Source organism: Macaca thibetana, chromosome 1, assembly GCF_024542745.1.
Source record: "Macaca thibetana thibetana isolate TM-01 chromosome 1, ASM2454274v1, whole genome shotgun sequence".
NCBI classification, from domain to species: Eukaryota; Metazoa; Chordata; class Mammalia; order Primates; family Cercopithecidae; genus Macaca; species Macaca thibetana.
Genome location: NC_065578.1, coordinates 134,375,461 through 134,387,888, shown reverse-complemented (window position 1 = coordinate 134,387,888; position 12,428 = coordinate 134,375,461). Strand labels below are relative to the sequence as shown.

The window sequence follows — 12,428 nt, the reverse complement described above, 5'->3', positions numbered from 1 at the left end:
GGCTCACTGCAAGCTCCGCCTCGCGCATTCACACCATTCTCCTCGGGGACTATAGCCGGGCTCATGTTTTGTAGTTTTAGTAGAGACGGTGTTTCACCATGTTAGCCAGGCTGGTCTGGATCTCCTGACCTCATGATCCACCCTCCTTGGAAATCGAACGTGCTGTGGTTACAGGCGATTCACCGCACAGGGCCTGCTATAGTCTTCTGCGGTTTCCCCCCTCCCTCCCTTCCCCCTACTGTTGCCATGCTTCCCAACCGACCCGGACACTGCTCCCACTTTATTGCCTGCCTACAGCACCGTTGCAGCCGGGGACGTCCTTTTGGGGGTCCGCCACGAAAGCACAACCGAGCAGCAGCCTCCCAACGCTTCCCCCTTGCCGCCGCCAAGCCAGGAGCCCGGGTCCATCCCGGGAGGGCAGGGGGTGCGACCATAAAGACGCAGGCGCAGGTTCCCTCCCCTTCACGCTTCCTTCCCGCTCCCGGAACGCCCAGGCGATTCAATGTACTCATCAAACACCGCCACAACCTTCCAAACCGGGGGAAGGGGCAGGCAGGGGCAGAGGGTGTCACACACACCAGCCAAGAACTCCGCTCCAGAACACAGGGGCCACTTTATCCGGGGGAAGACCTTGCTTTGCCAGCCACCAGGAAAACAGTCCGTGTGCACCCGGATTCCATTGCCACCAACTTCGTGTAAACTCCAGTCCCGAGGACATGCCTGAGACCCAGGCCTCGGGCACCGTGTGTACGCCCGGTGCCATGGCTCCTGCCATATGGTCGGTCGCACTCTGCGAATCTAGGGGCCAACACACCGTACCAGGAGCACAGGGAGGTGCCAACAAATTAAGGAGCCTACAAAACACACCTCCAAACAAGCAATTAACCCTAGACAAAACCAGTCTCAGTGCTCCATTGCTCCTCTTACATGGATGGCCTGGTCACCCTGTTCTGGCTCAGCCCATGCCCCCTCCACCCTATCCTGGCCTGCACAAAAGGGCCCTGCCTACTGGAGCAAGGAGCTCCCTCTCCATGGCTCTATCTCTCTCCCTCTCTACCTCCCTCCCCCTCTATCTTCTGAGTTTCCCCTGCACCTCCCGCTATTTCTGTCACCTTCCCTCTGTCTCTGTCTCTCTTTCTCTGTCCCTCTCTCTTTCTCTGAATCTCAGTCTGTCTCTTTCCCTCTGCTTTTCCCCTGTCTCTCTCGATGGATGTCTCTCTCTCACCATCAGTTTCAATCTCTCCATCCATCTCTTCCTTGTTCTCCTTCAAGACTTTTATTTGTGTGTGCATGTGTGTGTGTGTGTGTGTGTGTGTGTATGTCTGTGTCTGTGTACACGCGTGTGTGGGGGTTCCTGTGCGCCAGCGCCCGGGTGTGTCTGTGTGTGGGGCTGTGGATTTGCTCCTGGTGGTGGTGGGGTGTGTCTGGGTTTCTCTCAGCCCTTCTCGCCGGGGATCAGGCTGCAGGCACTAGTGCCAGCCTGGGGCAAAGCAGGGCCATCCCTCAACCCCCAACCCCCCACGCCCTCTTGCCCACCGGCCGGGTCTTGGTCTGGACAAGTGACCTTTGTGGGGGCGCTGTGAGAAAAAGGCCATGCGCAGCTGTTCCAGCTGTTCTTCCTTGACCAGCCATGACGGCTCTGGGTGGGTGGGATATGAGGGGGCCTCGCAGGAGCTCCTAAGTGGCCAGGGATCCAAAAGAATGCATCCGTCACAGGGCGGAGGATGGGACGGGGTCCTAGGATCCTGGGCCCTGGGCCCTAACGCCTCGGAGCACTTCTTTTTCCGAGTGGGCAGAACGTGGTGGAAGCTCCGGAGCTCAGGAGCTGGGGGAAGGCCACGGGCGAGCATCTCAGAGGTCCTTTTCTAAGCCCGGCGGCCCTGGGCTGGCGGTGCCAGCTGGAAACCAGTGGGCATGGCTGAGCCGAGCTCTTGGGGCAGCCAGGCGGCTCTGCAGGTGACTACGGCCATGCCACCCTGAACCCGCCCGATCTCATCTGATTTTGGAAGCTAAGCAGGGTCGGGTCTTGGTAGTTCTTGGATGGGAGACTACCTGGGAATACTGGGCACTGTAGGAGTTTTAGCTGTCTTTCCTTCTTTTCTACCTTCCTTTCTTCCCTTCTCTCCCTCTCTTCCTTCTTTCTTTCTTTCTTTCTTTCTTTCTTTCTTTTTTTTTCTTTCTTTCTTTCTTTCTTTCTTTCTTTCTTTCTTTCTTTCTTTCTTTCTTTCTTTCTTTCTTTCCTTCTTTCTTTTTTTCCTTCCTTCTTTCTTTCTTTTCTCCCTTTCATTCTTTCTTTCTCTCTTCTTGCTTTCTTTATTTCCTTCTTTCTTTCTTTCTCTTTTTGTCTTTCCTCCCTTTCGTTCTTTTATCTTTTCTTCTTTCTCTTTCTTTCTTTCCCTCTTTTCCTTCTTTCTCTCCTTTCTTCTTTCTTTTTTCTTTGTTTGTTTGTTTCTTTCCTTCATTCTTTCCTTTCTGTCTCTCTTCCTACTTTCTTTTCTTTCTTTGTCTCTTCTTTCTTTCTGACTTTCCTTCTTTCTTCTTTCTTTTCTTTCTTTTATCTCTCTCTTTCCTTCTTTCTTTTTTTTTTTTTTTTTTTTTTGAGATGGGGTCTCACTCTGTCACCCAGGCTGGAGTGCAGTGGCCGGATCTCAGCTCACTGCAAGCTCCGCCTCCCGGGTTCACGCCATTCTCCTGCCTCAGCCTCCCGAGTAGCTGGGACTACAGGCGCCCGCCACCTCGCCCGGCTAGTTTTTTGTATTTTTTAGTAGAGACGGGGTTTCACCGGGTTAGCCAGGATGGTCTCGATCTCCTGACCTTGTGATCCACCCGTCTCGGCCTCCCAAAGTGCTGGGATTACAGGCTTGAGCCACCGCGCCCGGCCTCTCTTTCCTTCTTTCTTACTCTTTCTTTCTCTCTCTCTCCCTTTCTTTCCTTCCTTCCTTCTTTTCTCCTTTTCATTCTTTCTTTCTTCCCTCTTTCTTTCTTTTCTTTCTCTCTTCTCTTCTTGCTTTCTTTATTTCCTTCTTTCTTTCTCTTTTTGTCTTTCCTCTCTTTCGTTCTTTTTTCTTCTTTCTCCTTCTTTCTTTCCCTCTTTTCTTTCTTTCTCTCCTTTATCCTTTCTTTCCTTCTTTCTTTCTTTCTTCTTTCTTTCTTAGTTTCTTTCTTTCTTTACTTCATTCTTTCTTTCTGTCTCTCTCCCTACTTTCTTTTCTTTCTTTGTCTCTTTCTTTCTTCTTTCATTCCTACTTTCTTTCTTTCTTCTTTCTTTCCTACTTTCTTTCTTTTCTTTCTTTCTCTTTCTTTCTTTCTTTCTTTCTTTTCTTTCTTTCTTTCTTTCTTTCTTTCTTTCTTTCTTTCTTTCTTTCTTTCTTTCTTTCTTTCTTTCTTTCTTTCTTTCTTTCTTTCTCTTTAATTGTCTCTCTCTCCCTTCCTTTCTTTCTTTCTTTCCATGTTTTCTCATTATCTCTTGTTCTTTCTTTCTTCTTTCTTTAGTTCTCTCTCACTTTCCTTTCTTTCTCTTTCTTTCTTTCCTTTTTCTGTCTTTCTTTCTTTTTCTTTCTTTCTTTCTTTCATCTTGCAATCATTCTTTCTTTCTTTTCTTTCTTTCTCTTTCTTTCATCTTGCTATCGTTCTTTCTTCCTTTTCTTTCTTTCTCTTTCTTTCTTTCTTTCTTTTTTCTTTCTTTCTTTTTCTTTCTTTCTCTCTCTCTCTCTCTCTCTCTCTCTCTCTCTCTCTCTCTCTCTCTTCCAGACAGAGTCTCACTGTGTCACCCTGGCTGGAGTGCAGTGGCGCGATCTTGTCTCACCACAAGCTTGGCCTCCCGGGTTGACGCCATTCTCCTGCCACAGCCTCCTGAACAGCTGGGACTGCCAGCACCGGCCACTCCCAATTCATGTTTTGAAGTTTTAGTAGAGATGGGGTGTCAACGTGTTAGCCAGGCTGGTCTGGATCTCCTCACCTTGTGATCCACAGGCCTCGGCCTCCCAAAGTGCTGGGATTACAGGCGTGATCCACTGTGCCTGGCCTGGTGTTGGCTTTTGTGGCTTCCCCCCTCCCTTCCTTCCCCCTACTGTCAGCGTGCTTCCCAACCTTCGGTGAATCTGCCCCCGCTTTATCCCCCGCCTACACACCCGCTGCAGCCAGGAACCTTCTCCTGGGTGTCCGCCACCAAAGTACCACTGGGCAGCAGGACCCCACCGCTTCTGCCTCACTGCCACTCTGCCAGGAGCCTGGTTCCAGCCCGGGAGGGCAGGGGGACGGACCCCAAATGCGCAGGCACGGGTTCCCTAACGTTCCTGGTGCCTTCTGGCTCCTGGAACGCCCAGGCATTTCTATTCAACCATCAGGCGCTGCTGCAACCTTCCAAACAGGGTGAAGGGTAGGGCAGGGACAGCGGGTGCCACACACGCCAGCCAAGAACTCCGCTCCAGAATGCAGGGGCTGCTTTATCCGGGGGAAGCACATTGCTTCGCCAGCCACCAGGAAAACAGGCACTGTGCACCCGGATTCCCATTGCCACCAACTTCCTGTAAACTCCATTCCCGAGGACACGCCAGAGACAAAGGCCTAGGGCCCTGTGGGCATGCCCATTGCCACGGCTCCTGCCATACGGACGGGTGAGCCCTGCAAATCAAGGGGCCCACCGCACCGCACCAAGAGCACAGGGAGGTGCCAACAAAGGAAGGAGCCTATGAAACCCACCTCCAAAGCAAGTAGTTGATCCAGGACAAAACCTGTCTCAGTGCTCCGTTCCATGGATAGCCTGGCCACCCTGTTCTGGCCCAGTCCAAGCCCCCTTCAACCTATCCCAGGCTGCTCAAAAGGACCCTGCCTACCGGAGCAGGGCACTCCCTCTCCAAGGCTCTATCGCTCTTGCTCTAGCTCCCTGTGCCTCTCTCTTCTGGGTTTGACCCGGCACTGCATGCTACTTCTGTCGCCTTCCCTCTGTCTCTCTGTCTGTCTCTTTCCCTCTCCCCCTCCCCTGTCTCTCTCTATCACTATATCTCTCCCTCCCTTGGTTTCAATCTCTCCATTCATCTCTTCCTTGATCTCCTTCAAGCCATTTGTGTGTGCATGCACGTGTGTTTGTGCATGTGTGTGTACGTTTGTGTCAGTGTGTGTGCGCGGGTGTGTGTTCCCGTGCAAGAGCGCCCGGGTGTGTCTGTGTGTTGGGCTGTGGATTTGTTCCTGGTGGTGGTGAGGTGTGTCTGGGTTTCTCTCAGCTCCTCTTGCTGGAGATCAGGCTGCTGCCTCTAGTGCCAGCCCGGGGCAAAGCAGGGCCATACCCCAACCTCCAACCCCCCATGCCCTCTTGCCCACCCGGCAGGTCTTGGTCATTACAAGAGACCGTGGTGGGGGCGTTATGAGAAAAGGCCATGCATGGCTGGGCTGGCAGTTCACCCTTGGCCAGCCCTGACGTCCTGGGTGGGTGAGGCAAGAGGGGGTCACGCAGGAGCTCCTGAGCGACCACGGATCCAAAAGAATACCTAAGCGACAGGGCGGAGGACTGGACCTGGACGGGGTCCCAGGATCATGGACCCTGGGCCCTGACACCTCGGAGCCCTCCCTGTTCTGAGTGGTCCCAACGTGGTGGAAGGTCGAGAGCTCTGGAGCCGGGGGAAGACCACTGGTGAGCGGCTCGGGGGTCCCGATACAAGCCCAGCATCCCCGGGCTGGCTGTGCCGACTGGAAGCCATCAGTCATGGCTGGGCAGGGCTGTTGGGGCAGCCAGGCGCCTCTTCTGGCATCTACAGCCATACGAACCTGAACGCGCGTGATCTTGTCTGATCTCGGAAGCTTAGCTGGGTCTGGCCGTTTGGTACTTGAATGGGAGACCGCCTGGGAATACTGGGCGCTGTAGGCTTTTTTGCTTTCTTTCATGTCTTTCTTTCTTTTCTACCTTCCTTTCTTCCCTTCTCTCTCTCTCTATTCTTTCTTCCTTTCTTTTTCTTTATCTCTTTTTTCTTTCTTCTTTCTTTCTTTCTTTCTTTTCTTTCTTTCTTTCTTTCTTTCTTTCTTTCTTTCTTTCTTTTCTTTCTCTCTTTCTTACTTCTTTCTTTCCTTCCTTCTTTCTCTTTCTTTCTTTCTTTCTTTCTTTCTTTCTTTCTTTCTTTCTTTCTTTCTTTCTTTCTTTCTTTCTTTCTTTCTTTCTTTCTTTCTTTCTTTCTTTCTTTCCTTCCTTCCTTCCTTCCTTCCTTCTTCCTTCCTTCCTTCCTTCCTTCCTTCCTTCCTTCCTTCCTTCCTTCCTTCCTTCTTTCTCTCTTTCTTTCTTTCTTTTTCTTCCAGACAGAATCTCGCTCTGTTACCCAGGCTGGAATGCAGTGGCACGGTCTCGGCTAACTTCAAGCTCTGCCTCCCCTGTACATGCCATTGCCTGCCTCAGCCTCCTGAGCAGCTGGGACTACAGGCTCCTGGCTCCATGGCCGGCTCATGTTTTGTAGGTTTAGTAGAGACAGGGTCGCACCATGTTATCCAGACTGGTCTGGATCTCCTGACCTCGTGATCCACCTGTGTCAGCCTCCGAAAGTGCTGGGATTACAGGCGTGATCCACCGGTCGTGGACTGTTGTAGGCTTTTGGGGCTTCCCCCCTCATTCCCTTCCCCCTACAGTCACCATGCTTACCAGCTTACCCTGACTCTGCTTCCGTTTCATCACCGGCCTACACCCCCGCCACAGTCGGGGATCGCCTCCTGGGGGTCCCCCACCAAAGCACCACCAGGCAGCTGCATTCCACCTCTTCCACCTCACCACCACCTCGCCAAGATCCCGACTCCAGCCCGAGATTGAATGGGGCCGGACCCCAAAGTCGCAGGCGCGGTTTCCCTGCCTTTCCCAGTCCCTACCCACTCCCGGAATGCCCAGGTGATTCAATCCACTCTTCAGGTGCCGTCGGAACCTTCCAAACCAGGGGAAGGTGTGGGCAGGGGCAGCGGGTGCCACACATGCCAGCCAACACCTATGCTCCAGTACGCTGGGGCTGCTTTATCCAGGGGAAGGACATTGCATTGCCAGCCACCAGGAAAACAGTACCTGTGCACCCAGATTCCCATTGCCAAAATCTTCATGTAAACTCCAGTCCCAAGGACACTCCACAGACACAGGCCTCGGGCCCCGTGGGCACGCCTGTTGCCACGGCTCCCATCAAACGGGCTGACACACTCTGCCAATTCAGGAGCTGACCAAATCGCACCAAGAGCACATGGGGGTGCCAACAAAGGAAGGAGCTTAAGAAAACCACCTGCAAAGCAAACAATTAATCCAAGAGGAAACCTGTCACAGAGCTCTGTTGCTCCTCTCGCATGAACGGCCTGGCCACTCTGTTCTCGCCCAGCCCAAGCCCCCTCCACCCTATCCCGGCCTGCTCAAAAGGGCCCTGCCTAAAGGAACAGGGCGCTCTCTCTCCAAGGATCTATCGTTGTCGCTCTCTAGCTTCCACCCCCTCACTCTTCTGAGTTTGCCCCTGCAGCTCGCGATATTTCTGTCGCCTTCCCTCTGTCTCTCTGTCTCTCTCTCTTTCTCTGTCCTTCTCTCTTTCTCTGCCTCTCTGTATGTCTCTTTCCCTCTCCCTGTCCCCTGTCTCTCTCGATTGCTGTCTCTCTCCTTCCCTCGATTTCAATCTCTCCATCCATCTCTTCCTTGCTCTCCTTCAAGCCATTTGTGTGTACATGCATGTGTGTGTGTGTGTATGTGTCTGTGTGTCTGTGTGTGTGCCCGCGCTCGCGCGTGTGTGCATTCTTGTGCGAGAGCACCCTGGTGTGTCTGTGTGTGGGGCTGAGGATTTGCTTCTGGTGGTGGTGGGTTGTGTCTGGGTTTCTCTCAGCCTCTCTCACCAGGGATCAGGCTGCCGACTCTAGTGCCAGCCCGGGACAAAGCAGAGCATCCCCCAAACCCCAACTCCCATGCCCTCTTGCCCACCGGCCATTTCTTGGTCGGAACAAGTGACCGTGGTTGGCGTGTTGTGAGAAAAAGGCCACTGGGCCGGCTGTTTGATCTTGGCCAGCCTTGACGGCTCTGGGTGGGTGGGGCAAGAAGGGGGCCTCGCAGGAGATCGTGAGCCACCAGGGATCCAGAAGAATACCTGCGCGACAGGGCAGATGACCGGACAGGGTCCCAGGATCGTGGTCTCTGGGCCCTGACACCTCAGAGCACTCCCTGTTCTGAGCGGGCCTGACGTGGTGAAAGCTCAGGAGCTCGGGAGCTGGGGGAAGGCCGCAGGCGAGGGGCTCGGGGGTCCCGATCCCAGCCACGCGTTCCCGGGTTGGCGCGGCCAGCTGGAAGCTGGCGGGCATGGCTGGCCAGGGCTCTTGAGGCAGCCAGGCGCCTCTGGGCCGTAACACCTTGAACACGCCCAATATCCTCTGATCTCCGAAGCTAAGAAGGCTCGGGCCTGGTTAGTACTTGGATGGGAGACCGCCTGGGAATACCCGGTGCTGTAGGATTTTTTGTTTTCTTTCTTGTCTTTCTTTCTTTTCCACCTTCCTTTCCTCCCTTCTCTCTCTCTTCTTTGTTTCTTTGTTTCTTTCTTTCTTTGTTTCTTTCTTTCTTCCTTCCTTCCTCCTTCTCTTTTGTTCTCTCCTTTTTCTTTCTTCTTTCTTTCTTCTTTTCTTTCTTTCTCTCTCTCTTTCTTAGATTTTTTCTCTTTCTATCTTTCTTTCATCTGTCTTTCTTTTCTTTCTCTTTTTCTTCCATTCTTATTTCTTTCCTCCTTTCTTTCCTTCTTTCTTCCCTTTCTTTTTCTCTCTCTCTTTCTTTCTTTCTCTCTTTCTTTCATTCTTCCTTTCTTTCTCTCTTTGTTTCTTTCTTTCCCTCTCTTACTCTCTCACTTTCTTTCCTTCTCTCTTTCTTTTTTCTTTCTTTCTTTCTTTCTTTTCTTTCTTTCTTTCTTTCTTTCTCTTTCTTTCTTTCTTTCTTTCTTTCTTTCTTTCTTTCTTTCTTTCTTTCCTTCCTTCCTTTCTTTCTTTCTTTCTTTCTTTCTTTCTTTCTTTCTTTTTCTTTCTTTCTTTCTTTCTTTCTTTCTTTCTTCTTTCTTCCTTCCTTCCTTCCTTCCTTCCTTCCTTTCCTTTCTTTCTTCTTTCTTTCTTTCTTTCTTTCTTTCTTTCTTTCTTTCTTTCTTTCTTTCTTTCTTTCTTTCTTTCTTTCTTTCTTTCTTTCTTTCTTTCTTTCTTTCTTTCTTTCTTTCTTTCTTTCTTTCTTTTCTTTTCTTTCTTTCTTTCTTTCTTTCTTTCTTTCTTTCTTTCTTTCTTTCTTTCTTTTTTTCTTTCTTTCTTTCTCTTTCAAATGCAATCTCAGTCTGTCACCCAGGCTGTTGTGCAGTGGCACGATCTCGGCTCACTGCACGCTCCGCCGCCTGGGTTCACGCCATTCTCCTGCCTCAGCCTCCTGACCCCCTGGGACTATAGGCACCCGCCACCTGTATAGGCCCGGCTCATGTTTTGTACTTTCAGTAGAAACAGGATTTCACCGTGTGAACCAGGCTGGTCTGGATTCCTGCCATTGTGATCCACCCGCCTCGGCCTGCTGTAGGCTTTTGTGGCTTGTCCCCTCCCTCATTTGCCCCTACTGTCGCCATGCTTCCCAACCTCCCCTGACTCTGCTCCCCCTATATCGCCCACCTACACCCCTGCCGCAGCCGGGGACCTCTTCCTGGGGGTCCGCCACCAAAGAACCAATGGGCATCTACATCCCACTGCTTCCGCCTTGCCGCCGCCCTGCCAGGAGCCTCGATCTAGACCGGGAGGGCAGGGGGCCGGACCCCAAAGGCGCAGGCGCGAGTTCCCTGCCGTTCGTGGTGCCTTCCCACTTCCGGAACGCCATGCGATTCCATTGACACATCGGGCGCTGCCGCAACTTTCCAAACTGGGGGACAGGGTGGGCTGGGGCAGCGGGTGCCACACATGCCAGCCAAGACCTCCGCTACAGAAGGCAGGGGCTGCTTTATCCGGGGGAAAGGCAGTGGCGCGATCTCGGGTCACTGCAAGCTCCGCCTCCGGGGATCATGCCATTTCCCTTGCTCAGCCTCCTCAGTAGCTGAGACTACAGGCACCTGCTGCGACTCTCGGCTCATGTTTTGTAGTTTTAGTGGAGACGGGGTTTCACTGTGTAAGCCAGGCTGTTCTGGATCTCCTGACTTAGTGATCCACAAGCCTCGGCCTCCCAAAGTGCTAGGATTACAGGCGTGATCCACTGTGCCCGGCCTGCTGTAGGCTTTTGTGGCTCCCCCCATCCCTCCCTTCCCCCTACAGTCGCCATGCTTCCCAACCTGCCCTGACTCTGCTCCCACTTTATCACCTGCCTTCACCCCCGCGGCAGCCGGGGACCTCCTCCTGGGCTTCTGCCACCAAAGCACCACCTGGCAGCAGAATCCCACCGCTTCTGCCTCGCCGCCGCCCCGCCAGAAGCCCAGCTCCACCCGGGAGGGAAGGGGGCCAAACCCCAAAGTTGCAGGCGCGGGTTTCCTGCCATTTGCGGTGACTTCCAGCTCCGGGAATGACCAGGCGATTCAATCCACTCATCAGGCACCGCCGCAACCTTCCAAACTGGGGCAAGGGGCGGGCAGGCGCAGCGGGTGCCAGACAGGCCAGTCAAGACCTTCGCTCCAGAACGCAGGGGTTGCTTTATTCGGGGGAGGGACATTGCTTCGCCAGCCACCAGGAAAAGAGTCTCTGTGCACCCGGATTCCCATTGCCACCATCTTCGTGTATCTCCAGTCCCAAGGACAATCCACAGACCCAGGTCTCCGGCCCCCTGGGCACGTCTGTTGCCACAGCTCCCGCCAAACCTGCGGGCACACTCTGCCAATCAAGGGGCGCACCGAACTGCACCAAGAGCAGATGGAGGTGCCAAGAGAGGAAGGAGCCTACGAAACCAACCTCCAAAGCAAGCAATTAATCCAAGACAAAACCCGTCTCAGAGTTCCATTGCTCCTCTTGCATGGACGGCCTGGTTACCCTGTTCTGGCCCACCTCATGCCCCCTCCACCCTATCCCATCCTGCTCAAAAGGGACCTGCCTACCAGAGCAGGGCACTCCCTCTCCATGGCTCTATCTCTTTTGCTCTCTACCTCCCTCCCTCTCTATCTTCTGGGTTTCCCCTGCACCTCCCGCTATTTCTGTTGCCTTCCCTCTGTCTCTCTGTCTCTCTTTCTCTGTCCCTTTCTCTTTCCTGAATCTCAGTCTGAATCTTTCCCTCTCCCCCTCCCCTGTCTCTCTCAATCCCTGTCTCTCTCCCTCCCTCGGTTTCAATCTCGTCATCCATCTCTTCCTTGCTCTGCTTCAAGCCGTTTGTGCGTGTATCTGTGTGTGTGTGTGTCTGCGTGTGTGCGTGTGCCCGTGTGTGGGTTCCAATGTGCCAGCACCCGGGCCTGTCTTTGTGTGGGGCTGTGGATTTTCTCCTGGTGGTGGTGGGGTGTGTCTGGGTTTCTCTCAACCCCTCCCACCAGGGATCAGGCTACTGGATCTAGTGCCAGCCAGGGTCAAACAGGATAATCCCCCAACATCCAACGCCCCACACCCTCTTGCTGACAGGCCGGGACTTGGTCGGGACAAACGACCATGGTAGGGTCATTCTGAGAAAAAGGCCACGTTGGCTGGGCTGGCTGTTCAGCCTTGGCCAGCCCTAAGGGCTCTGTGTGGGTGGGGAAAGAGGGGACCTCACAGGAGCTCCAAAGCGTCCAGGGATCCAAAAGAATACCTCCGTGACAGGGCGGAGTACTGGATGGCATCCCAGGATAATGGGATCTGGGCTGTGACGCTTCAGAGCACTCCCTGTTCCGACCGGGCCCGACGTGGTGGAAGCTCGGAATCTTGGGAGCCGGGGGAAGGCTGCGTGCAAGCAGCTCGGGGCTCCTGATCCGAGCCCTGAGTCCCCGGGCTGGCGGTGCCGGCTGGAAGCCGGCAGACATGGCTAGGCCGGGCTCATGGGGCAGCCAAGAGCCTCTGTGATGTCCATACCACCCTGAACTCGCCCGATCTCGTCTGATCTCAGAAGCTAAGCAGGGGCGGGTCTGGTTAATACTTGGATGGGAGACCGCCCGGGAATATCGGATGCTACAGGCTTTTTTGCTTTCTTTCTTTCTTTTCTATCTTCCTTTCTTCCCTTCTCTCTCTCTCTCTTTCTTTCTTTCTTTCTTTCTTTCTTTCTTTCTTTCTTTCTTTCTTTCTTTCTTTCTTCCCTCCCTCCCTCCCTCCCTCCCTCCCTCCCTCCCTCCCTCCCTCCCTCCCTTCCTTCCTTCCTTCCTTCCTTCCTTCCTTCCTTCCTTCCTTCCTTCCTTCCTTCCTTCCTTCCTTCCTTTCTTTTTCTTTCTTCTTTCTTTTTCTTTTTCTTTCTTTTCTTTCTTTCTTTCTTTCTTTCTTTTTTTCTTTCTTTCTTTCTTTCTTTCTTTCTTTCTTTCTTTCTTTCTTTCTTTCTTTTTTTTCTTTCTTTCTTTCTT

General features: G+C 52.8%; 2 pseudogenes; both read left to right on the top strand.

The window, feature by feature from the left end:
* Nucleotides 1-1,958: 1,958 nt before the first annotated feature.
* Nucleotides 1,959-2,077, top strand: LOC126943986 (uncharacterized; annotated as a pseudogene).
* A 9,858-nt stretch (nucleotides 2,078-11,935) lies between these two features.
* Nucleotides 11,936-12,053, top strand: LOC126944009 (uncharacterized; annotated as a pseudogene).
* Nucleotides 12,054-12,428: the final 375 nt, after the last annotated feature.